We start from the raw sequence: 27,329 nt of genomic DNA, 5'->3' as shown, positions 1-27,329 counted from the left end.
TTTATGAGGGATCTCAGCTTCTTACTGAGGTTGACCAGGGAGTTCCTCCAGTCATGGGATTTTACTCTTTTTTGCAACAGTTTCTTTCTCTGTTGTAGAGTTTGTTTATGGCAGAGGACCACCAGATTGGCTTCCTTTTTTTGGAGGATAGCATCTTGGTTCTATTAAGGATAGCATGATCCATGCACTTGTGTAAGTGCTTATAAAGTGCATTTGTGTAGGATTCAGCAGTCGTACCTCTATTGTCCATCTGCATGGGTGTCATGAAGTTTGCCACTTCTTTCTTAAGAAGTGTGAAGTTGGCTTTGGAGAATTTTTTTACGGTGTTTTCCCTAATTGGGGGTGTGGGCGGGATGTGGATGTCTAGGGTGATTAATTGTGGTCGGATCTGAACAACGAGGAATTGACCCCTGGTGTGGAACACCGGTTGCCCATGCTGGTAATGACCAGGTCTAGGATATTGCTGCCCCGGTGAGGGTGTGAATAAGTTGATCCAAGGCACTGGAATTTATGAAATCCAGAAAATGTTGAGCAAAAGAGTTGGCACATGAGTAGTTTTCCCAGTAAATGATGGGGTAGTTGAAATCGCCCATTATTAGGGCATTGGGTTGTACCCTAATACTTTCCAGTGTATCAACAAATGAGAAGTGGGAATCCTGGGGCATGGTGGGGGGTCTGTAGCAAGCTACAATTTGTATTGCGGTCTTGCCCAGAGTTAGTTGCACTTGGATAATCTTGGATGCATTATGCTGTGAAACTAGCCTGGAGGTGTGGATATCCTTAATGAATATGGACACACCTCCACCTTTAGTGCTTCGTTCCGGGTTAGGTGGCCGAAAGGTGTGGTATGAATTATAGCCTGGTAATTCAGGGGTGCTCTCTGAAGCTTTGAACCAGGTCTCTGTCACTGCACAGATGTTGATGTTCTCCATTTTAAGGAGTGGCTAGAGTGAGTGCCTTTTGAGGTTTAGCCTTCTAGTATTGAGTAGCATTACCCTCAGATTTTGCTTGCTTGTACCTATTACGGTGGTGAATTTGTCATTTGAACCTTGCCTATTTAAGGCACTATAGGGGTGGCAAGAGCCTTAGCCAGTATCCAGAATCCCAAGGGTGACATGTTCAGGCCATCTCTGGCAAAGCATCATGGTCTGTCGATCATGTTGTCCCAGGCAGACAAATACTGGATCCCCTTAGAATGACACTCGAAGCTTAGCCAATTGTTGAAGTCAATCATTTTGTCCTTGTACTGTGGTATCATTCTGGGTGATGGCAGGATGCTACTCAGGGCTAGGGTCATACCTGCCTGGGCTACAAGATCAGAGAGCTCCTCCATGTCTCAGGTCATTCACACTAACATGGACAATGACAGAATCATATTTGTACTTGTTGTGGAGTGACTTGAGAGCGTGCATTATGTGGTGGATCCTGGCACCTGACAGGCAGCTGACAGTAACTTTCTCCTTGTTTAGCCTGGTGAGTGGAACATCAGTGTGCCTGACTATAGTCACCTATGACTAGAGTGTTGGGTACGTTGTTATGCCTTATGGGCTGTGGTTGAGTGGCACACTGAGTTTGTGGGCTATGTGTCACTTGGGTTGTGTCGGGGGGTGGAGTTTGCTTGCTTTTCTGCTTCGGAGGTCCCTGATGCTTGGGCAGGTTTTTTTGAGAGCCTCCGTGAATGTAGGTGTGTGTTTTGTGTTTCTATGTGTGTGTTTTGGTGGTGTAGGTTTTGAGGGACTATATGATGAGTGTGGTGTGGTGCAAGTGTTTACCTTCTCCTCTTGACTGTCTAGTCCAGTCTTGGGTGAAGAGAGCTTTGCTTCCAGTTTGGCTATATAATTGCGTCTCCCACAGGTTGCAGTGTTGGGTGGTAAGAGGAGAGGGTTGTCTGTGTACATGAGCAATTGCTGCATTGCCCCAAGATGCCCAGATTCATCAGATAGACAGGAGAAATCACCGGGAGCTGACCCTTAGATATGCCTGGATAGGTGCTTATTTATTAAGTACTTAAAAACTGCTATCCTCTAGACAAGTGAGGAAAGTTGAGTGTTGTAGTAATTTGCAGCTTATTTAGTGCTTACAATAAGTTCTGAACAAGTGCTGAGCTCAAAGAAACAGATTTAAGTGCTGAAACTAGAAAACTGGCTAGTTCTAAGAAACAAAATTAAGCTAGAAGGCTTCCCTCCAACACAGAAAGGCTTGGGGGCTCAGAAGCCTACAAACAGTCTAGACCACTTACAGGAAAGGCAGGAAACAAGCTTAAATTTTTTTTTCTTTACCAGATGCTCTCTTTGTACACATCAGGAGTGCCTGAAATCAGAATATGATCTCACTGCACTCAGTTGAGTGATCAAATAAGATGGGCCCAGAAGGAGTATCCAAAGACAAATTTACAAGAGGGTCAGGCAGTTTCTTGGTGAATCACAAAATCACCTCATTTGCATAGTTTTCACCAGCAAATGAAGTGATTGCATATTTGCCAGTTTTCCATGCTAGAACAGTGTAGGGCCACTCATGTACGTGAAAACAGCACTTTCATGGATCACTCATGACAATTTTCCATGCAGGAGCTCCTACACCTTTCCTGAACAGAAAATATGGCTTGCTGTATCCCGGAGATAGTAAGACCTTGTTAAGTTTAATTCTGGTGGCTGCCAAAAAATTATTTAAAATGGAAATCAAAGTATAAACTAACCATACTTAAAATAGTGGTAAGTGTGGTAGAAAAAGGTAGGGACACATTACATAGAACAAAATGTATACACTGGGAACAATACATGCAGAAAAATGTTTTGTAGGAGGAATGAGGTTTAAGGTAAGTCAGAAATTGACTAATTTATGTAATGTTGGATTGATTATATTATACAGAAGAACATATGTGATGTATAATGTTTGTAACTGTAAGCATGTTAATATGGTTTGTTTTCTTTTGTATAAATGTACGTTTTGCCTATGTCACAAATGATAATTCAATAAAGGTGTTAAAAAAAGAATAAGAGGATCAAAACACTCATCGCAGTGGAATATGCAATAGTTTCTTGGCCTCCTCCTGGTTTTAGTTTTGGAATATGTTTCAACATGCTGTTATCTGTACTGGAGGGCTGCCACTTTCCGGGTCTTTGGAGAATCATGCTAATACTATCTGTTTATTGCATCTGATGAAATATTAAACTTTTTTTGCCTAAAAATTTGAATTCCCTTATTTCTTCATTTTTGTTAAATACATTTGGTCATTTTTCACTAACAAAGGTTACAAAGCCTTGAGTCTGTACAGCAAAATCCATAGTCCTCCATTAGATTTTAGTGTGTTCAGTCAATGACAGTTAAAGTATTTAATTATATCCAAATTTATATCTATGCTTTTTCTGCAGCTTCTACTCCAAACCAGCAATGAAACAAATGTAATCACCAGTCTTTGAAATCTGAATCCTTACAGAAATGGTTTGGCCTTCTCTATTGTCTTCTAGAAATGACTATCAGTGGAACCATGGCAAGAACCTGAGGCATGTGATCAGATAAGAAATTGGCAGTGCCTCCATATTTAGATAAAGACAAACATATTGTTAAGCAATAACCACCCCCATTATTCATTCTTAACACAACATCTTGGACATTACTAAGTAAAATATATGTTTCCTTCCTGAAGCTTCCGTCATCAGCATCAAGACATCAACAAGATCCATCTTTTTGGTGTATTTGAATATGTATTTATCCAAAGGAGGTGGTTTAGTCTCTCCCCATGCTGATAAATATTTGTCATGCTCTGCTGTTCTATTATAATGTCTTAATAGCAACCAAGCCGCCAAACTAGTATCTTTAGTATAATTCTTCTAAACTCACTAACTGTTAATTTAAGAGAAAGCGACAATGATATCACGATAACTCCTGAGAGATGCACTTCTTCCAAAAGAGCCATTCAGTGAATCCTCAGTTTGGAGTAATGTATTCCTTGACAAAAAAAATAACTGTTCCCTTTCTCCTGTGCTTCCCATATAATGAAAAGCAACAAGCTCTAAACTCTATTTTTATAGTGTTTCATGCATGACATGAGAAAGAGATGTCTCCTGCAGGTACAATATATGTGGAGCTTGCTTCTTTATGTGTCCCTCCTAATTGGACTTTATAAAAACAGTATATTCACAGTTATTATTATGTTCAATAAAAAACACAAATCTAGGTCTAGAACTCATCTGCAACCTTGACACCACACTGTCTTCCTCCCCACTTGAGGCATCATTCCTTGCTGTATGAAAAAATAAACTAGTCTGATGCAACTCTGTTTTCATCAAAGCTATTATAACTAAGGACTTGAGACTGCTCCATTCCACATTCCAATAACTTTTGTGTACCTCTATAATAAAAAAAGAAGAGCCATCTAAGATGACCTTCCCTCAGTAATTGTTCAAAAATGTAACAGTCAACTAATTCAGATTTGCATAAGACATGTCACTTATACTTCCAACTAATAACATAAACTTTTAAACAAGGAAATTGCAATAACAGTGCATTTTTTAAACTTATTTCCAGTAAAACATGCTGAACTATCAAAATAGATATTTTTCCTAAAAGGTATTTCCAAGTTGGGATACAGAGCTGCTGATATAATGTCCATTGATAGCCTTACCATGCTGTTACAATCTTAGTGAACTATGAAGGAAAAAAGTAGAGCCTATGAAGAACATGTGCTACTGTTTTGATTCAGAAGAGATCAAAACTCAATTAAATGAAACTATCTGTGCTTCATGAAACTAAAATAAACGTTTTACCATATCCTTATAATAAACCAGTAAGAATCCTTTAGCAGACTGCGATATTTACTCAGTTAGTTTAATATTATCTAGTTGAGCAGTTAGCCTACCTTGAACTAACACTTCTGTGCCTCGCTTCTTCCACTTCTTCCTCAAATAAAGACATAGATGTTTTACAAGTATTACCTGTCACAGAGATGACATTTGATTACGCATCAAGTGCACTTTGCACTTTAAAAGTATTCTAGATCCTTTTTTAATGATCTTAATGTAGTTAATAAAAGCATTGTTTATTTTCAGTGCCTTTTATAAGATTTCTACGTACTCTGCACCCTCAGCTTTCTCATCACAACATATACCACTGCAGAGAAAAATACACATTGTAAAAACCTGGAACAACATACCTAGGAACATTAAAACAAGAAGGCCTTAAGTTTCCTTTTTACTAGGTTGAGGCTGCCTAAGTCACACATTGACTGAATTGTGGATTTAGATAAGAGGAAGAAGGTTAAAATGGAAAAGGTTAGTTTTGCTCTTGTTTTCCATTTTCTCCCCCTTCTCCATGTTTGTGCAGCATTGGAGTAGATATTTTTATAGATTGGGATATCGAGGCTTACTCCCACATTAAGGATTATAGAAAGGCTTTGCTGTGCAAATAAATTGCTTTAGGGTATTTTATTATCTTGGGGGTGTCACTGTGTGAGAATGCAACTGCCTGATGCTTTAAACATTTTAGTTTAGATTAATTGCATGTCAGTTAAATGGGAAATTATTATTCATAGCAAATCTGTAAACTCTAGAGGTATTAGCTCTCGCACTAAACTTCTACATCAGTCTATAACTTATTATATCATTGCCTTGCAATGATTTATCAGGAAAAAACAATCTGTACATTCAAATCCTACAGTAAACAAATAATCTAGTTACCTAACTTTATATGCAATTAAGAGTTACCTAGATTACATAGAAATGGAAATAATAATCTCAGACTCCCACAGATATGAAGATGATTTGTTCTGCTTTTGAGGAAGACTACTTAACCTTCTTTTATTTTACATTATCCAGCTAAAGAGAACAAGATATTAGCCTGTGTAGCCATCCAGCTGTCCCAGTGCTTTGAAATACTACACACAACAATGTATTCCTGCTCCCTCTACCCTTTTCATTATAGCAATTATCCCCCAAAATAATATCTTTTTTTTGTAATTCTGCATTTCTAGCAAAGCATCTGGCATACTGTCTATTAAAATTGTACTGTCTTAATTCTGCCAGTATTAACTAACAGCAAGTCAAAGGAAAGAATAGAGGAAACCTAAAAATCTAATAATTTAAACAAAAAAGATGCCTTCCCCATGGGAAGGGTACTGTACCAAATCACCTTCTCTTATCTATCAAAATCACTTTTAGCATGCTATCTAAACTAAGTCTGGATGATTAAAAAGTTCAAAATGTTTATGGGTGTCATATTCGTGAAGAAACTGAAAACACTGTCATCTGTGCTAGCATGTTTGGCAGGAGATGTGTACATAGTCTTAGATTAACATGGTATTGTATGTCAGCATGCCTAATTGTGAGAATGTAAATAAGTTTTAAAATGTTGAGTATTTCCTTGTTTAAACAGAATGGTTAAAGCATCTGTCACTGCTTTGATACATTTCTAACAGCACATGTTTGAGAGGGACATTCTAAAGTACTAACTTTGGAGAATCAGCTGAACAGAGAGTGATGTCATTAGAATGTTCCTGGTTGCTAAGAAATTATTTAAACAGCTTATTGACAGAAAAATAATTTTATAAACAGCTGACTATTATAATTTGAAATAAGACAGTTGAGACTGCAGTTTGTCAAGTACTGGGAAGTCAGTGGACACCAAGAAAAGAGAACTCACTAAAAAACTGTAAGCTTGCCTTGACCTTGTTATTATACGTTAGAGTAGATCAGGAACAGCAGTCTTTAGTTTGATCAGGAAAGCTTAGTTATTAAGATAGTGTTTTTCTAGAATAATGGATGCCTATCCTACAGTTTGATTTTATATTTCCGGTGATTGAATTCTAGTGTTTATTGAGAATTATTGATTTCCAATCTTGAAACCATTTTACTTATTATTAAATGTTTTTCATTACTTTACATTGTGGGTAGAAACCCGTATTTTTCTTTAGAGATTAGAGAGTACTTCTACCTGTTTGATACTCCCCAGATAACCTCAAAGGCCTGGCTGTTCTGGTCATGGCTATCATTTATCTTGATTAATTTTCATAATTGGACACCCCTTTAGAAGGGCATGAAGTCCGTCTGATTTGTGGCAGAGTTGCTGTATTATTTTGGGGAAGAAACACAGCTGGAAATCTGTGTCAGGCTTTCCCAGACATGGTTGGATTTGTAAGCTTTAAATTTACTTTGAGTGTGAGTGATTCATAGGACTTGAACTGGGAAGCTTTGCTCTGAAGTGTGTAATAAGAAAATACATTTGGGTGGACAGAGGTATATAGTCCAATCCCAGAAAATAGGATGTGTTCCTATTGTGTTCTTAGGAAAAAATGGTGATATTGTACTTCTATTTAAGTTAACGTCTCATGTTGGAGTCAGTAGTGAGGATTAAAACTCCTTAGTTACTGACCCAGGATAGTAAGGGATGTCATTTAATTGCTGGCAGTCTGGTGGGATATAGCCAGACATCACTATATCATTTAAAGTGGCAATGATTTTTACTACTCAACATTTAGGGATTATCAGCCATGGCTGTTTTGTTATAGTTAATCTGCTCAATGTACCTGTCCTTGTCAAATGTCATAATACTGTACCAGCCCATTCTAAATATAATGAGATTTATCAGAAACCAGAAATTGAACCGTGACATGTTACATTATTCAGGCTCTAACTAATGTAATAAATCTCAACTGATCTTTACTGTTTCATATCATTATCCTCTTTCTACTGCTCTGACAATTCAACTCCCCATTAAAAAAATCAGACCACTAAATACAGTGCTCCGGTTTTAAATTAATCACATTCTGATTCCTTTCCCATTAGGGCAGTTGTCATTATTTAGAAATCTCTAACCCCTCTGTCCATATGTCCAGAATAAAGAACACAGCAGCCCAGCATCCAGAAAATAAAGTAATGACTGACAAAGATCTGTCCCAGACTAGTCTGCTATTTCTTAATAAGAGCACTGTCTCATGTAAACTGTTTCTCACACACACTTAATAATGTCGAAACTAGTGGCCAGAAAATACCGCTTTGATGTAGTAACATGTATTCTCTTATCTGTAAGGCCATAGGATATGCTACGTACCATTCTTACCCCTCTCGCACATTTTAAATACAATAAGAAAACAAGACAATGATTTTTCTGACATGCCTCCTTTAAGAGTTATACACCACTGATTTAGCATTCTTAACTGAATAAATACCATTACAGGATTTGACATCACTTAACTTGAATGTTCACACTCAGACATTCTATGACATCCATCCCTGGAGACTGAGAGAGATGACTGTGAGGTATTTTGCAGCTGATCCGAAATGTCTGAATCTTGTGCTTGAAGAAAAGGTTTGGCACCAGCAGGATGTAAAATCTAGAAGTACGCTGTGTACTGTAGATGTAATCTTAGACCTTTCAGTCCACACTGCATCATTACGGAGATAAATAAATTTCTCCAATTTCTTGTCTTGGTTGAAAAATCTTTTTGATAGATTAGACAATTCATTGTATGAGGGCATCTTTCCTAGCTTCCTACATATGCTCAGAACTTCTGCCTTAATCTGAAAGGTTGCAATCACTCTGACTAAATACCTGGGTTATTTGGATAATATGGAAATTGCCCCAGCATCTATTCTTCAAGTGCATTTCAGTCTCCAGGATATCATTACATGGTGACAACATAGCATGTGCAGATGTAAAGACATTTCAAACCTCTGTTTTTTTTTTGCTTCTTTTTGAGAAGACCAATAAGGAAGATATGTTTTCATCTGGGTCTGCCCACAAAATCCAGTGTCTTGGATTCTACCTCTTCACCTGCAGATAATTTCTTTTTGAAATATGCCATCTCATCTAATGGTAGTCAAGGAAACAGTTATTTCCTCAGGCTTTGTATTTCCATTTTAGCTCTGCTGTTATGGTTGCTGAAATAATGAATTACCCATATAAATTATGATCATGAGCCTGATTTTCAGATTTTTCATTAATCTGTGCTCATGAGACCATTATCTTTGCATTTCTGATAGTTCAGCATTGCCAGGGTAATTTCCAAAATTATCTTTCAGCACCTGATTCTTTTTGTTCTTAGTCATCAGTATTACCTCTTGCTCACTTCACATAAAATTGTTGCAGTTCATTGTTGTTTTTGCTGCAGTTTTTTAATTGCCAAAATACCAGGCTTTCATTTCTCTCACTGGAGGGAGCTACAGCTATTTCAATTCTGACACCATTACTAGAAGTCCAAACCTGTGCTGTTATTAATGCAACTGAAATCCATTAAACAATAACTCGATGGCATTTTTTGAATTTTAGTTCAGATTTATCCCTATTGGGTGCATAGCTGGGAATGTACTGTTTTTTTATTCAGTTTTTTTTCCCTACATATTACTTCATCCCCAAATTGTTGGATATTTAAAACATGGCAAAGCACCATTCTCCAACAGAGTGCATGGGGAACTATATATATAAAAAATTAAGGAAAGAACTAGCGTCTTTACTGCTTATGTTATTTCAGGATAGCTTTGCTTGAGTTTTACTACCTTTGTAGGCAAGGATCTCAAATATCTTAACATTCCCCAAAGAAAAACAAAAACCCATTTCTACCAAAAAGCTGCAGACCAATCTCATTATTCTGTAGAGATCAAGATATTAGCCAAGGTATTTGCAACTCAAATGGGAAAAGTCTTACCTAACATTATTATTGGCAAGCAACAAGGGTTCATATCAGCCATGCAACACTTAGGAAAACTCAGCAAACGACTCACGGCAGCGGTGTTTATAGACATTAACAAGGCCTCCAACTCAGTTCATTGGGCCTTTATGTCAAAAGTCATATAAGGTTTTGGCATCCGAGGAGATCTGCTTTAGTGTCAAATACTATACTACCAATGCCTCACACAAATTGTGACAAACAATTTAATCTCAGAACCTTTACCCCTGGTTTGAAGTACCAGACAAGGCCATCCTCTATCACCCTCTTTGTTCCTAATAATGGTAGAGGCTTTAGGATGATATAATAGGCAATGCTTCTGGCAGTGGGAGATTACAATCATTGGTAAAGACATAATCACAGACACATGGTTTGCTGATAATTGTGCCCTGTGGCTCACTGATCCTAACTTATAATTACCTGAACTAGCTAGATATGCCCAAGAGGTGGATTGAATCCACTTCATTCAGGTTAGGCTACACCCTTGACCAGTATGGCTTGAAGCAGAATGTCATTGAATGCATTGGCAAAACTATAGCCTAACCTCTGAAGAAAGGAGGAAAGTATGGGACCAAGGTGGGATGGAAAAAAAGGTTACTAAATTATACATCAAAGAAAGTTGACTGAACTAGCCCTTAATACATGGGAGTGAATTTGGAGAAACAGCAGTGTTAAGGTAGATAAGAAATCTATATATTGAAAATGCTGGATAAAAGGTAACGTACTCTATTAGCTAGACTTAATTTCAGGTAATAGAAAAGCATCACTTTCTTTATTAGTATGTAGGCAGAAATGTGAAGACCCTACATTGCTGTGGTGGCAAGTTTTGCAGCTAATTAGCGTGAACCGGGGTTTGGGCACAACAGATTTCCAGTAGAGAAGTTGGTATGGTATGAAGGCTACCAACTTACAGCTATACCCTTCCTACTTTCAGCATTATATAAGCTCCTTGATAACTATAGTCACATATTTTTTGGAGGAGATAAATTATGTTATCAGCTAATCTTCAGTTCCAAATTTTGCAAGAGGAACATACTCAACCTGTAGTTGTGACCGCGGCACTGATTCAGACCACCAGTTAAGCTCTGGTAAGCTGTGCTAAGCCAAGATAAGCACTGCTAAAACAATCTCTGTTTAAGCACCACTTGGCTGTGCTTCACTGGTTTGTGCACTGCTAAGCATTGCTGAGCATTGCCAGTTTATTCTGGCACTAGGTGGGAATGCAGCATATTCTGCTAGAGTTTGAACTGTGCAGGAATTATGACAGGTGTTGTAGAGGGTGCATGCTTCCAGGCACAGCAGTAGGCCATTCTAGAGTCAAGGGTCATGGTTAGACTCCTCATGAGAGATCATGAACAACAGCTGCTGCAGGGCCAGTTTCAAGGATCGGAATACAAGTCGGAAGCCTGGGACCGGCTGGCACATGATCTCACCAGTGCAACAGGTATCCCATGCACAGGTGAGCAGGTCCATCACCATTATGGTGATCTGAAGCGGTGGAAGAGGGGACGCCTGGACAACTGGGTGCAGGATGCTCAGGATGGGAATACTCCGCATGTTTGTAAGTACTGTTAGCATTGCTTTACCAATACCTAACTGAATGTGTGATAGACAGGTCCACATAATGGTGTGCTTCTCTCCCTACAGCTGCAGAGGAGAGAGCTCACAATCTACAGTCCCATGCAGAGTGCCTGGCCAGGTTGTGCCGTGAGTGTGGTGAGTACAGATTCATTTGCAATCTATAGTCAAATACACAAGACAGAGTAATTCATTCACTGCCTGTAGGTACATGCAGTGCAGATTTGTGTATTGCAATGAATGTGGACATAGGCTTGTACTGCAATAACTGACTACTGCCAAGTATAGTGGAATAAAGATTAAAGCAAGAAACCTGATAATGTTAATGAAATAAAGTTTCTACTCCAATAATTGTGGATTTAAAGCTGTATTGCAAAGCAACACCTGCATTATATAAGCTGTTGTGCAATAAAGACTTGATAATATGCCAATAATTGCATGAATACACCCCTAATAAAGCTGTGTTGTGCAATATGTGTGTAAGTAGGGCTGTTGTTCATGAAATCAAGTATGGCATCTGCTCTGAAATGCAAACACAGACAATATCAGTAAGTGACTCAAAGTTAGCTAAGGAAGAGTGTTATGCTTAACTGTAGATTTAGAGCTGTAGTATAACATATATGCATGATGACATTTGTTCTGCACTAACATCAGAAGCAATATCAGGAACACCCAAGGTAGATTGTGTATATCAGAATTGTCATGTGTTAACCATTGCATTTCAACTATATGCATTCCTGGTCTGACGTATGGTGCTGAAGGCAAGTACAAAACTGTAATAGCTGTAGACTGAAAATATACTCTCTGCAAATGTATATGGGTCAGGTAGCCAACCCAATACTCTGATATGGTGTGTACATGTCACAGATATTTTCACCAACTAAGATGTTATTGTGTACACCTGCATTCTATGTATTAATGTACATTTTACCTAGCATCTTTGTCATTCATGAACGTAATGCATGTGTGTTCAAGTGTTACTGTAGTCTTATATAAAACTGTACTACTAATAACAGGTCATATGTTGTTTCCAGGTGAGCTCTAGGCAAATATTAGTCACTCAAGAACCAACAGTGGCAAAATAGATCAGTTTGTTAAATGCTGTGTGTAATGTGCATTTTGTTACACAGAGGCCATGGCTCGAATCCAGTGACAAGTACTAGTAAATACTAAATCAGTTATGTATTTTTAACAGATGTTTTCCCCACAGGAATTACAGGTAAATGGGTGCAGTAGCCCTTATTATGGGTTAATAATTTGTGTGTTCAAATGCAACATAGTGTTAGTATTGTTCAGGAATGTGATAAGACATCATAAAATAAAGGCAATAAGTACAAAACTAATAAAAGGTAATACATTAAATAAAATGTGTAATCTTGATATGGCTGTATGCCTGGTGTGTCTGTGAATGTTTGCTGACATTATAACCCCCTGTCTGCCAAGGATGGCATGATAATTGTATACTCTCTGTACTGTACATGATACATGTCTCTCAAATGTCTTGCTGTCACAGACTGTAATCACTTTTGCCTAATCCCTCTTTCACAGATCTATTATCGACATGATAATGTCAATAGCACAGTCACACTACATCAGTCCACAGTACACCTTGATAGTTATATAGTTCCACCTGATATGTAATAGTCCTCTCTAGTTGTGTACCTGCAGGTATTACTGCTTGGCTTATACTGTGCCATGTAGATAGCTTGAGAGGTATGTACATGCTACAGCAGCTATAGGGCACTGTTATGCATAAAGGAAGGGCAGACCTGTAGAGTATATTGCAGTACTGCTGCAAACTATTTATTTAGCCTATACTGGTATTAATGGACTGTATTTCTCTTTCCCCACAACCCCTTATCTTCATCATAATTTATTATTGTTATACATTGGTTATGGTTTACTATTAACATATATTATTCCCTAAACATTATGTTGGGCCTTGTGTTTTATTATTGTCATGTATTACAATGGTTGCATATTAACATATCTTGTTAAATTACCTATGTTGTTGGCCTTATGCCATAACTGTTACTGGCATGTTGTTGCTACACTGACTGTTATCTTAATTATTGTTGTGTTCCATAAACTATGCAATGTTATGTTACTGGGTTATTTGCAACGTTCTGGCATGCTGTTATAAATAACTAAATGGTTTGTTCATTACTAACCTATACACATTGAAATACCTCAACATCACAGCTTGACTGGGAAGGCTGGTTCCTGCCTATCAACCTACCCTACCTCAGCCGGCTGTAGCACCGGGTCCCAGCACATCTGGGACCCAAGCCAGTGGTGCCCCATCCACTGGCCCTGCACTACCTATGGGTAGAACTGTCTTGAGGGGGTTGTCACCCATGATCTGCTACTGGTGATGGTGCACATGATAGTCCATTGTGGGCATGAGCAATGCCTGTGCCAGATTGAGGAAAGACTTGCCTACCTAGAGGAGTCTGGCAGCCCCTGGCACCCAGCCTCAAGCACAGCCACCTTTGGGTAGTGAAGGAGCAGTGCTGACTCCCAATAGGTGGGGAGACCAGTCATGCTGCTGTCTGGGGGAATGCGGACCTCTGATTCCACAACATACTCCCCGTCGAAGGTGTTTACCCCATCATGTGTCATACACCACCCCTGTCTGCCATCTTGTCTGTTTTGTCTGTTTGCAAATGTTACTTCTTCTACCCAACTTACCTCCCCACAAGTACCTATATCCCTTCTCCAACATTCCACTCTCTCCTTAAAAAAAGGGCACCTGTCCTACAAAAAAATATCGCCCCATACATAACTCTCCATTTTGCACAGGTGTCCGCTGGACATAACTAATTGTTACATTAATCAATCAACACATTTATGTTGCCCTCAGCCTTCTCTCTGGGGTGTGAGGCTCCAAATTCCAAATTCTGTAAAACCTGCACAGCTGTTGCTGTAGAAGAAATGGAGAGCTATGGTCCTTTCTTACACCCATCCTGCACATCCCTACCGGCCTTTCAGTATGTTTGTCTCCTGCTTGCCATTTTACCACTTTCCTATCACCGCTTTTTTCTTTTCTTTTTTAATTTTTAGTGCGGGTTTAAGTTGAACTAGGTGGTGCAGCTTGCCGAGCAAACCTGCTTAAAACTGGTTAAAAGTGCCTTAGTCATCTTATGTGTTTCTGACAGTCTTATGCACATCTACAAAATAATAACCCTTCCGACATCTTGGACCAAGGTGCCTGTGAACTACAGCAGAGTGCATCAGCCCACTAGGCCTTCAGCTCTGAATTAAAACAGGTGTTTCCACCAACATATCCTGAGTGCTACTGACACACTGCACGACATATAATGGGGAAAGTGGCAGTGTACTTGGGACTGTGATGCAGACACTATACCAGTACACAGCCAAATATTAATGGATGTACATGAGGCCTGGGATAGTAGGTATAGCTGTCAACTGTACAGAATGTTGCAGAATGTCCACAGTTGTACCCCTAGTTTTGGCATGGTTTCACAAAAACATATCTCTCGACTAAAGTACTGGCAAATAATTAAAGATTGAGGTTAAAAAATCATGACAGACATTTGAGTGTCGCACCTCATACCCATCAGAAAACATGCTAATGCATTTCCTGTGTCACAGACTGTATACATGCACATATATGTTGCAAATACACCAGCTGAAGCACTGACTCAGTGGCTCAGTCTGTTAAATGCCATGCATGCAGTGCATTTTACCAAGCACAGTCTTGGGTTCGAATCCTGTGTATTGCACTTCAATTACATTCTTGTGAATACAGAAAATAATGACCGAGTCGTGCAATTTTAACCAAAACAGGTTGCTGCTACTGAATTAACTGCTACCCATGTTAGCAAGTCAAAGGCTTGTAAGTAAGGACACACTGCACATATTCATATAGCCTTCCTATATGTTGGCTACTACTCTCTGATTGGCACTGTTATATAACAGATGTACCTTAAGGACATGCCTCGACTGGACTGTTATGGGTACCCTTACCCTGGCTCTGATGTAATGACAGAGCTGACACTGCTCCTTCAGTGACACATACAGCTTGCTGTACTCCAATGTATACACACTCCCCACTATGAGTCCTAAGCAAAATGCAGCAGTGGCACAGGACAGCATGACAGCATAGCAGAAATATGACATCAGGATGGTATGGCTGTATATGTGCATGGCCAAAAAAAACTCCAGGAAAAATGACTAGGAATACCAAAACTCCACAGCTAGGCAGCAGCAGAACGTTAATGCAATTGTGGTCAATTTGACCAAGCACCAGATAAAATTATAGTAAGTAGTTGGTCAATTCGACTCAGCACAAGATAAAACTTCAATAACAATTGAACAGTTGAGCGCTTCCACCTAACCACTGTCAGGCTTCATCAGAACAAATAACAGTGTTTGAACATTTGTTTAAATATAACCAGCAATATGCATATAACTAATAGAAAAAAAGCTTCAATGAGCCTTTCCCCTCCCACTTCTAAAAATATATTCACTACATATAGTCATTAAAAAATATTTACAATACTTTGAACATATCTGAATGTGTTGATAGGTATAACTTATAATAATTTATACCAAACATACAGTTCAAAAATATAAATTATTATGTTAAAATTATAATGTTGTTGATTCTTGTTTTATGAAACCAGCTCTATAATTTCTCTGACCTCAATCTAAGAAAACTATTGATACTAATATAGTCATTTAAGCCCGGGGGTTTACCTGCATCCAGCTTAATTTGCCAGAACAACTCCCTATATTCAAGTCGGGCCTCCCAGTTCCCCCCACGGGCATCGGATATCACCTGTTCAATAATCATAAATTTGAACCTAAAATTGGGACATTCCTTAGAATGCTTAAAAAGTGCACTAGTTTCTTTTCTTTTTAAAATATTATGAGTATGCTCATATATCCTTCTTCTAAGGTTTCTTTCCGTTTTCCAATGTAAAAAATATTGCATGTTTTACAAACCACTAAATAAACCACCTCATAAGTATTGCAACTAAAATGTCCCATGCATTTCAGTAAATAATTCCTTGATGTTATAAACACTTCATCTTTATCTATAATATACCTGCACTGATTCCAAGTTCCACATTTGTATGTACCTGGTTTGTTATTTTTTATTTTATCATTCCCAGTGTCCCCTCTTTCTAACATTTCTTTCAAGTTTGTATCCCTTCTTCTAATAAATTTCAGAATATCAGGTATAAAACTCTTGATTTCTTCATGCACCTTCAAAATCCCCCAGTGTTTCTCAATAATCTTTTCTCTTTCTATAGAAGTAGTAGAATAAGTGTGATGAAGCGCATTTGTATGCGTGAAAGTGCTTGTTTTTGTTCTCAATAAATTGGACTTTTTATCTTATCGTGGTGGTTCCTAGCAGTGTTTCTTCATAGTAGAATAAGTGTGTATAAAAGCAGTGTCATATTCTACTTGTGCTGCACTCTGTTATGTCTCCACGGAACACCCTTTACCCAATAATGGACTGTACTTAACGTCCCTGTCCCTAGTTACTTCATCTATTAAGTTGTCCACAAGGCTTGCTGTGTATTTTCTCTGTATAAACAATTTCCTAATAAATTCCACCTCCTTAGAGAACACGGATAATTCTCTACACATTCCTGAGGCTCTGATTAACTGCCCCTTCACAATTCCTTTCTTTTGAAATTGTGGATGACCACTGATGTAGTGTAAATATGAGTTTGAGAACATATGTTTCCTAAATATCTTAGCTTGAAAACAATTGTTCACAAAATCCTTGTACAAAGTTACATCTAAATAATCAATTTTATCTAAAGATGCAGTGTATGCAAATCTTAGAAAATCCATTGTACTATTAATATAGGTCAAAAAGGATGTCAATTCATCCAATGGCCCCTGCCAAAGCAAGCAAATGCCATCCAAAAACCATGTATACTAAACAATACTTCTATACCATTGAGTTTCCATAATAAATTTCCTTTCCCAATAATATAAAACCAAACTGGAGTACAGTGGGCATATGCTGCTCCCATTGCAACGCCTTGTTCTTGTTTATAGTATTCACCATTAAAATATACATAATTATTTTTAAGTATTTTTTCCATAAATTCTAATATCAAGTTCACAACATTTGCTTTCAAATATTTTGACTGTAATAGTACCCCTTGAAACCATTCCAAATCTATGCTGTGAGGGATACTGGGGAACAATTCTACCATGTCTTTTGTGACCAGATATACTGCTTTACTAAACTAGTCATCAGAAATATTCTTTAAAAAAATCCCAAGGGTCTTTAATGATATATAACACTAAAATCGCCCAACAGAGCACACAACACTGAACAAACTGTAAAAATAAAATAAAAAAACGCCACCAAACCATTCATAGTTGTGCAAATAACAAATGGAAAAGCTTTAATGTAGTACACTTAGTGCTTTATGAAGCCCTGAGACTACAGGGAGAAAGCACTAAGTGTACTACATTAAAGCTCTTCCGTTTGTTATTTGTGCAACTACGAGTGGTTTGGTAGTGTTTTTTATTTTATTTTTTACAGTTTGTTCAGTCTGTAGTGATATGTTTCAAAGACCCCAGTAGTTTTTTTTTTAAATAATGGTCCACAAATAGAGCCAAGGGTTCAGTAATAGAACCAGCACCCGACACAATTGGCCTAAAAGCAGGATTTCAATGTTTTTATGTGTCTTAGGTATTCCAAATACTATTGGGATACGTGGTTTTTCTACATGCAAAAAAATGTACAAATTTTTATCTAATGCTCCTTGCAATAAATGATCATTCAAATAATATTCAATTTTAGCAGATGCAATATTAATTTCATTCTTAGAAGCTATGCTGTACTTGACTTCATCATTTATAATTTCAAACATCTTTGTTTCATAACCAGGTACATACATCAGAACCACCCCACCCCCCTTATCAGGTTTCATTACTCTACATTTGTTACTGTGTTTTGTTTGAATTAACTGCCCTTCTGTCCAACGGATTCATTAAGCGGCCGTTTAGAAGGACTGCAGCGCGCCATGCATATTAATGAAGGCATGCTGCCTGAGCTCCTAAACGAACATGGAGCATGTACGAGTGCAGGAGGTGTGTCTGAGAGCAGAGCTCTCAGAATATACACGCCCCTGCAATGAAGAACAGCAGAGTATGAATAAGAATGAGCGCGACCGCTCATAGGTATTTGCAAACCCCCAGCAACATCCCCCCACATTTACATGAGCAATACCTAAAACATTAAATATAAAGAAGTTTTTTTTATGAAACAGATTAAATTTAACCATAGGTGCTTGGGTTTGCCCATCGCTTAGCTACAGTTAATGCAGCTTAAAACACACAAGAGGATAAAAAACAAGATATATGCAAATGAAGCAGTACAGCAATAGTGTAGTGGGCAGAACATTCGCCTTACAAGCAGTTATTCCTGGTTCGAGTCCCACTCCAGTGCAATCCATTTTCCATGTCAAATCACTGTATGATCAATTTATTTTGTTGCATAACCTACGATAACATATATTTATAACATTTATATATTTATAACATATATTTGTGAACTGGAGTACTGCATTAAATGCAGATGTGCGGTGTCATTGTCATAATGTTGCAAAGTCCACAGATAATTACAAGTGCCCCATACAGTATATGTACACAGGAGTCAGGGATACAAATGGAAGGTAAAATGTGTAATGAATGATAACTCCATACAGTTTCCAAATCCTCCACCTTCCCAAGAAGCTTTAGACATTACTGTCTAAATTAGTGCGGTGGTAAGCGGAAGTAAGCACTAGTAAGCAAGTAGTAAGTGTGAGTAAACATATCTAATCAGTAGTAAGCGAGTTTAAGCCTGCTTGCATGAGGGTAAGCAATGCGCACACAGGTTAAGCAATATTGAAGCTAACTTTCTGTAAGCATATTTAACCAGAGGTTAGCATTGCTTACCTTCACGCAAACCTGCGCAAACCCGCTTACAATTGCTTAAAAGTGCCTTAAGCACTCTGTATGCATCAGCTGCTGTCCTGGCCAGAAACAAAATAAACAGCCTTTGCAGGACTTGAACCCAGGACCCTGTACATTATAGTCACAGTAGTTAACCACTATGCCATCACAGCACTACATAAAATTGAGGTATCACCAAACAGATCCTCACTATAGGAAAGTCAAACTGAACATGTGAAAGGAATCTATATGCAGTCTTATGTTGTATAACCTACTACATAATATAAATATGTGAACTGGAGTACTGAATTAAGCCCAGATGTAAGGTGTCATTGTAATAAAGTGTTAAAATCCCCTAATAAGCACAAGGACCCCATACAGTGTACATACACATGAATCATGGATACTGGGCACATATATAACATGTAATGAATAATAAATCAATGCCACAATGCAGATATAATGCAACTTAAATATTAAGCAACACTAAGCATTGCACAGCCCAGCTTAGTAGGTATAAGCAATGTGTAGGCTAGCTAACGCAGTCTGCCCATTGGTATACCCCTTTAAGCAATGCCAACCTTAGGTAAGCAGGTTTGCCCATAGCTTAGCCTTTTTAAAACCGTCCAATCATGGCAAAGTGCAGGAAACCAGCCCTATTTAAACCTAACAGGAGGGAATACATCTCATAACTGGTTGTAGCTTCCCCTTGTAGGCAATATGTCTGGAATGGGAGAGGGTGTGTGCTTTTGGGTGCAGCAGTAGGGCGTCCAGGGTCATGGCAGGACTCCTTGTGAAAGACCATGACATGAGACTGCTGCAGGGCCAGTACCAGGGTTCCCAATACAAAGCGGAAGCCTGGGACGGTCTTGCCCATGACCTCACCAGTGCTACTGGCATACTCCGAACTGGTGAGCAGGTCAGGCATCACTATGCTGATTTGAAGCGGCAAAAGGGGGATTTCTTGGATCAGTGGATCCAAGAGGCTAGGAGGACAGAGGAGGTCACAGCCCTGTGTAAGTATCAGTCCACTACCTGTTTAATAATTGCCAGCTCATGTATATTATGGATAGGTATGGCTAAATATTCCTCTTATGTCTTTCACAGTGGCAAGTGAGCGGGCTATGAACCAGGAGGCCCATGGATGTCGATTGGAGCGGCTGTGATGTGAGGCAGGTTAGTAATACTCTTGCATGTACTGTCATAGGAAATAAATCTAAAAGTAGTAGTAAGTTAATTGCCTGTATAAAACTTGTATTGTTTAAGGCATGTACTGCATACACCAGAGAATATGTCAGGAGGAGTCTCATATAGGTTGTATGTAAATGAAAGCATAATAGCCTGACAATAAAGGTCTAACTGCTGGACTGCATGTGTTTACTCTGTTATCATATGGTAATGTAGATTTGCAATCACTTAATAGTATTGTTGTATTAAGTACTGTTACCCACACTGTGCTACATAAATAAAATGTGTAGAAATGTCTGCATAGGACTGGTGTAATCCCAAGAGGTCATATAGTACAAATGAGAGAAACATAGAGAGAAAATAGTGAAAAAACAAACAACAAAATCCAAATAGCATACTCAACTGAGACGTGAACTGTTGTCTTTTTAGAACACACAGCCATGGTTCAAATCCTGGAAGTGGTAATAGGCTGCATACAGAATCATACCCCACAACTGTACAGATATGTCCAGATTGTCCAGTAAATCAGCCCATATCTACTGCATGTCACCCTGTTCCCCTGGGAAATCAGTGGGATGATCCCAGACATTTAGGCAGCAAACAAGAAATACAACTTATTGTCAGACATCTGTGAGAACAAACCTGTCACTCTAGCAACTCCACAAACCGATATGAGAGTAATAAGCCAAGTATATAAAATCTACACCCCCCATGTTGTCAAACTGTGACCAGAGTGTGTATAGTAACAGAGTGCAATGTATGTGCATAATACTAATGCGGACTCTGGTAATTTGTGTGGCAACATTCAGGTAGGCTGTGCCTAGAAATAAAAGACTGATATCCTGTACTGGTACTGTGTATTCTGGTTTTGTATGGCATTGTTAGTGTTGCAGTTGCTTTGAATAATAAGGTATCACTCATCACTGTCACCCACACTGTGCTATATAATATAACTGTCTAGGAAATTCTGTAAATGAGTGTTGTAATACAAGGTCAGAATGTAAAACCACAGGAGAATCAAAGACAGAAATTAGATAAGAGATACACAGCAATATCTATATAGCACACACAACTTTGATGGACAGTGTTTTATTTTTAGCAAACACAGCTATGGTCGGAATCCTAGGAGTGGTAGTAAGCTGTATGCAGAATCATACCCCACAAGTGTACAGAAATATCCAGAATGTCCAGTTAATCGGCCCATATCTGCCGGCTGTCACCCTGTCCCCCTGGCATATCAGTGTGCTAATATCTGACATGTAGGCAGCATTTCATATCATATAACTGACTGTCAGGCCTGTACATGTATGGAAAATGTCAATGAAAACAAACCTGTCATTGTACAATTCACTAAAAGTTTAAGAGGGCAATAGTGAAAATATGTCCCGGTTCACCTGCATGTGGTCAAGACATGCCCAGAGTCTGTGCAAAAACAAAATGGACAGGTATGTGTATAACATCAAGCTGGAATCTGGGAGTATGTGAAGAAACAGCTATTTAGTGCTAACAAACAATTCCTCCACAGGTATACCAGGTAAAAGGTGTATACTGCAGGTAAAACCAGTTCATGTATATAGATGTCGACAGCCATACCACTGTCCAAACTAAGGCAATAGGGTAGTGTACTAATACTTGTAAGGTACAGATAACAGCACTGACTAGGAAAGTAATGCGAACTACAGGAATATACTAGTTGTTAACTGACATCCCCCCCCCCATATCTGTAACAATAAATTAAATACACAACTCAATTAATATGTGCTGACTTAACTCTAATGTTGGGACATATGTCCTATTGTTCGATAATTATTTAAACCTGTTTCTATGCATGTGCTATGTTGAAATACTCCCACATTGGTGGCATGGTGCCATCAATGTACCTACATGCTGTTGTAATTACCACTGTGGTCCCATATACGCATGTGTTCTGTTTGCTATGCAACCGTTCCATATCTGGTGTTTGGGTTAATGGGAATATCTATGCATGCTGTTATACTGAATCCTGGAATGTGTTGACTATTACTAACCCACATATGCTGATAAAAATTAAACAACATAGCACATATGGGAATGTGGGTCCCAGCAGACCCACCTGTCCCACTTCAGCTGGCCGTGGCACCAGGCACCAGCACATCTGAGGCCCAACCTGGGACCTCCTCGTCCATTGGTCCTGCACCACCTTTGGGTAGAACCACCTCAGGGGATGGGGCTTGCCCCCCCCCCATGAGCAGGCACAGACAGGAACCTGTAACCCATTGCCAGGTCTGGGTCATGGTGTGTAGCGAGCTCCACAGGGAGTTTGGAGATCTGCTACACCAGCTTGAGGGTCATGTGTCACAACTAGAGGGTTGGACTGGCTCTCCTACTCAGCCCACAGCACAGCCACATTCGGGGCTGTGAAGGTGCAGTGGTGACAGCCCATTGGTGGGGACCTCGGTCCCACTGTTTCCACTAAGGGGCTCATGAGCTTCCGATTTCCCAACACCCCTCCCCATCAAGGTGTTTACCCCCCACATGTGTCATATACCACCCCTATATGCATCTTGTTTGTCTTGTCTGTTAACCTACCCAACCGACCTCCCCAAATATACCTACTATCCCTCCCCAACATCCCACTCTCACCTGAAAAAAAAAGGTCAATCTGTTCCCAAAACAAAATATCGCTCCATACATAGCTGCCATTTCATACACGTGTCCACTGGATACATGTAATCTGGTCTGATTGGCTTAACAACATAGTATTGTTGTCCTCACCCTTCTCTCAGAGTTATGAAAGTCCAAATCTGTCTCCAAATTCAGTGTATATGCACAGCTGTTGCTGTAGAAGAAATGGGCAGCTATGGACCTTCCCTACACCCTTCCTGTACAACCATAGCTATTTTCCCTACTGTCTTTCCCTCTTTGTGTCCCTTTTACACCACTTTCCGATCAACCCTTTTTCATTTCTTTTAAAGAAATTAGCGAGGGGGGTAAGCAAGAGTAAGCACTTTTAAGCAACAGTAAGCAACTTTAAGCCTGTTTGCACAGGTGTAAGCAATGGCTACACAGGTTAAGCAATTTAGAAGCTAACTGAGTATAAGAAACTGTAACTGGAAGTTAGCAGTGCTTACCTCACAAACCCATGCAAACCCACTTACAACTGCTTAAAAGTGCCTTAATAACTGTATCCAAAAGCCCTTGTTCTGCCCAGCAACAAAATAAACAGCCTCTGCAAGGCTAGAACACAGGACCCTGCACACCACAGCCATAGCAATTTACCACTAAACCATATCAGATATACATGTTGCAAATTGTTTCTGTAGGCTACACACTAAAGTGCGCTAGCCGATTTACAGCATTTATAGCATTTACTGTCTGTTTTTTTCCTTGTCTCTGTAATAAAACAAAAAAAATCTCTTGTTTTCCCGCCTTACTGAACTAGAGTAGTCCAGTTTCAGAGTTGCTGATCCCTGGGCTTTGTTTTTAGTTCCTGTTACTGATCCATTGCCTTATTAGGAAGGAGGGAAGTTTCTTTGCTTACCAGTGGGAGTGGGAAGCACTGAGCGGCCTTTTTGTCTGATTTGGTGAAGTTTCAGCCAGAAACTAGTAGTCCATTGGTCGTTTTGGCCAATTCCTAGCTCCCTTCAGCCCCTGCTATAAAACACGCTTAAACGCTGTAAGCATGATTTAGCTGAGTTACCACTGTTGCACACAAGAGCAGCGGTTAAACAAGGTTAAACTATTTGGGCCATCTAAATTCCACTCTTCCAATTTTCCTTAAAACTACCTTCCTCGAGCTGTACTGCTGATCTAACCAGCATATCCTATAACTGAAAAGTTCATCTCTACTTGATTCCCAAGTAGACTATTCTCTATCTGTAAAGCCTAGCACTTACTCCTACAGTACTTGCACCTTGATAAAGCACTCTTATTATAGATAGTACCCCACCAGCCTAAAACCCACTTCCCCCGGAGTCCTTTGAAAGTCTCTTTATCTACTACTTCTAGTATGTCGAGGGATCAGTTGCTAGTGTCCTCTCCAGCTCAACTGGTGAACCTGGGAATATTGAGGCAATGTTACAACTGCCTCATGTACACAGACAATCCTCTCCTTCTCCAACAAAACACAAATACATGCGGGAGATGCAACTATATGGCCAAACTGGAGGCTGAGCTCTCTCAACATAGGACTGGCAAGACCAGACAGGAGGAAAAGGTAACCACACACAATACATACCCAGTCACATATGGTACCATCACAACTTCAAATCATACACATACTCACACAAAGACATACTCGGAGGCTCTGATCAAAAATTTACCAAAACAGCAGAGGCCACCAAAGCAGACACCCAAACAACTACCACCTCACGACCCAACACATGCAACACATAGACCACACAGTCAGAGTGTCAAACAGTCACAGCCCTTAAGGCCAAACAAAATGCCAGACACACTTGTCATTGGTGATTCCATAGTCAGACACACTGACGTCCCGCTCACCAGACTGAGTAAAGAGAAGGTCACAGTAAGCTGCCTGTCGGGCGCTAGAATCCGCCACATAACGCAAGCACTCAGGTCTCTCAACAGCAGGTACAAGTATGACTCAGTCATTGTCCACGCTGGTGTCAACGACCGGAGACGTACCTCCTTGGACTACATGAAAAGGGACATCGAGGAGCTCTCTGATTATGTAGCCCAGGCAGGTATGACCCTGACCTTGAGCAGTATCCTACCTTCACCTAGAATGATGCCACAATACAGTGATAAGATGATCAGCTTTAATAATTGGCTTAAATTCTGGTGTCATTCAAAGGGGATCCAATGTCTGTCTGCCTGGGATGACATGCTGGACAAGCCACGCTGCTTCGCAAGGGACGGCTTGCACCTGTCACCCTGGGCTTCCGGATATTGGCAAAGGCTCTTGCCACCCCATAGTGCCTTTTTAGGCAAGGCTCAAATTCTAAACCTACCACCCTAGAACACCAAAAGGAAAAAACTAAGGGTAATGCTGCTCAATGCCAGAAGTCTCAATCTCAAGATGCACGCACTCGAGGCCCTTCTCAATATGGAGAACATTGATGTCTGTGCTGTGACAGAAACCTGGTTCAAGGCTCCTGAGAGCACCCCAGCACTAACAGGTTTCACCTCATATCATGCGTTCCGCCCCAAAATCCGGACAACACCAAGAAAGGAGGGGGTTTCCATATTCATAAAGGACACCCACACCTCAAGGTTGGTGGCAACGACGATGCATTGGAGACCATCCAGGTGCAATTAACCATAGGCAAGACTGCTCTGCAATTTGTAGCATGTTACAGGCCACCCTCTCAAACTCAGGAACCTCACATGGCCTTCCTGAAAACATTGGAGGGATAAATGTATCTCCAAACACCATCATACTAGGTGACTTCAACTACCCTAATATAGACTGGGAACACTACTCAAGCCCAAACACTCTAACCCAAAGATTCCTGGAGTTCATAAACTCAAATGCCATGGAACAACTAGTCACCATCCCCACAAGAGGAGAAAACATACTTGATCTCATCATCACGAACATGGGATCAAAATGTTCAACACCGAAGTATACCCTCACTGGTGAGATCAGATCATAAACTAATCTCGCTGGAGGTCCTCATCCCGCCCCACCTGAAACAAAAAGACCACAGTGAAAAACTTCTCAAAGCCGATTTCACACTTCTAAAAACTAGTGTGGTCTCCTTTAAGGCCCCTGAGCCAGTGGTAAACATTACTCAAACCGCTGAATCACTTACAAATGCCTTCTACCAGCACCTACAGGACTGCATGGATCAGGCAATCCCAAACAAAACTAAGACTCTCTGTACCAAAGGCAAGCATCCAGTCTGGTGGACCCCAGCCATAAACAAGCTCTACAACAAAAGGAGGAAGCTACTACAAGATAGAGCAAAATCCTTGAAAGGTAAGACACCTTTGATCATTATAAGTAAAAACTAAGAGCTCTCATAAAATCATCCAAGGCAAATTTTGAGAGAAAAATCGCCAAGGGCTCTAAAGAGAATCATAAGGCCTTCTTTAGCTATGTTAGAAACCTAGGAGGAAACTCCCAGATATGCTCAGAATTAGTTCAAAATGATGTGAAAATTACTGAACCTACACACATTGCCAACATACTGGCTGACAGGTTCAGTGCAAACTCCCCCAAAAGCAGAGATATGTATTCGAGAGGATTGTAGCCCCCAAACAGCTCCAGCGCGCAGGTGAGAACTGCACTCACTAAGGCAAAAAACACAGCATCCATGGGACCGGATGGTGTCCCCGGCTGTGTGCTTCATGAACTCAACGAGGAATTAAACCCACAGTTAGGACAGCTGTTTAATCTTAGCCTCACCTCAGGATACGTACCCAAGGAGTGGCGCACGGCGACTGTGGTCCCACTTCATAAGGGCGGTGCCTCCACAGACCCTGGAAATACCACCCCATTAGCTTGACAAGCCTTATCTGCAAAGCCATGGAGAGGATCATAATGGAACTCATAAATAAAGACATAGGGAACTTGCAGACTTTGGATCCAACCCAGTTTGGCTTTGTCAAAGGCAGATCCTGCCTCTTAAACTTGGTTGACTTTTTCGAGACAGTCACCAAGGCCATTGATGAGGGAAAGGCAGTCCATACAGCCTACCTCGACCTGGCAAAGGCCTTCGACACAATACCCCACTCAGGTATCATCGAAAAACTCACAAGCTTGAATGTAAACCCATACATCACAAGATGGGTTGCAAACTGGCTAAGTGACAGAACCCACAGGGTCAGAGTTGCTGGAGCCATGTCAGACTCAAAGCCTGTCACAAGTGGTGTCCCACAGGGCTCAGTCCTGGGTCCACTCTTGTTCGGCATCTACTTTTCTGAAGTACAAGCAAACACAGGAGGGTTATGGCTGACAAAGTTTGCAGATGACTGCAAACTGGGCCATAGTCGAAAACACATCTGACACAGAGATCCTCCAGAA

Source organism: Protopterus annectens, chromosome 6.part0, assembly GCF_019279795.1.
Source record: "Protopterus annectens isolate FY-2018-M chromosome 6.part0, PAN1.0, whole genome shotgun sequence".
Classification (NCBI taxonomy): Eukaryota; Metazoa; Chordata; order Ceratodontiformes; family Protopteridae; genus Protopterus; species Protopterus annectens.
Note: the sequence above shows the minus strand (reverse complement) of the source record.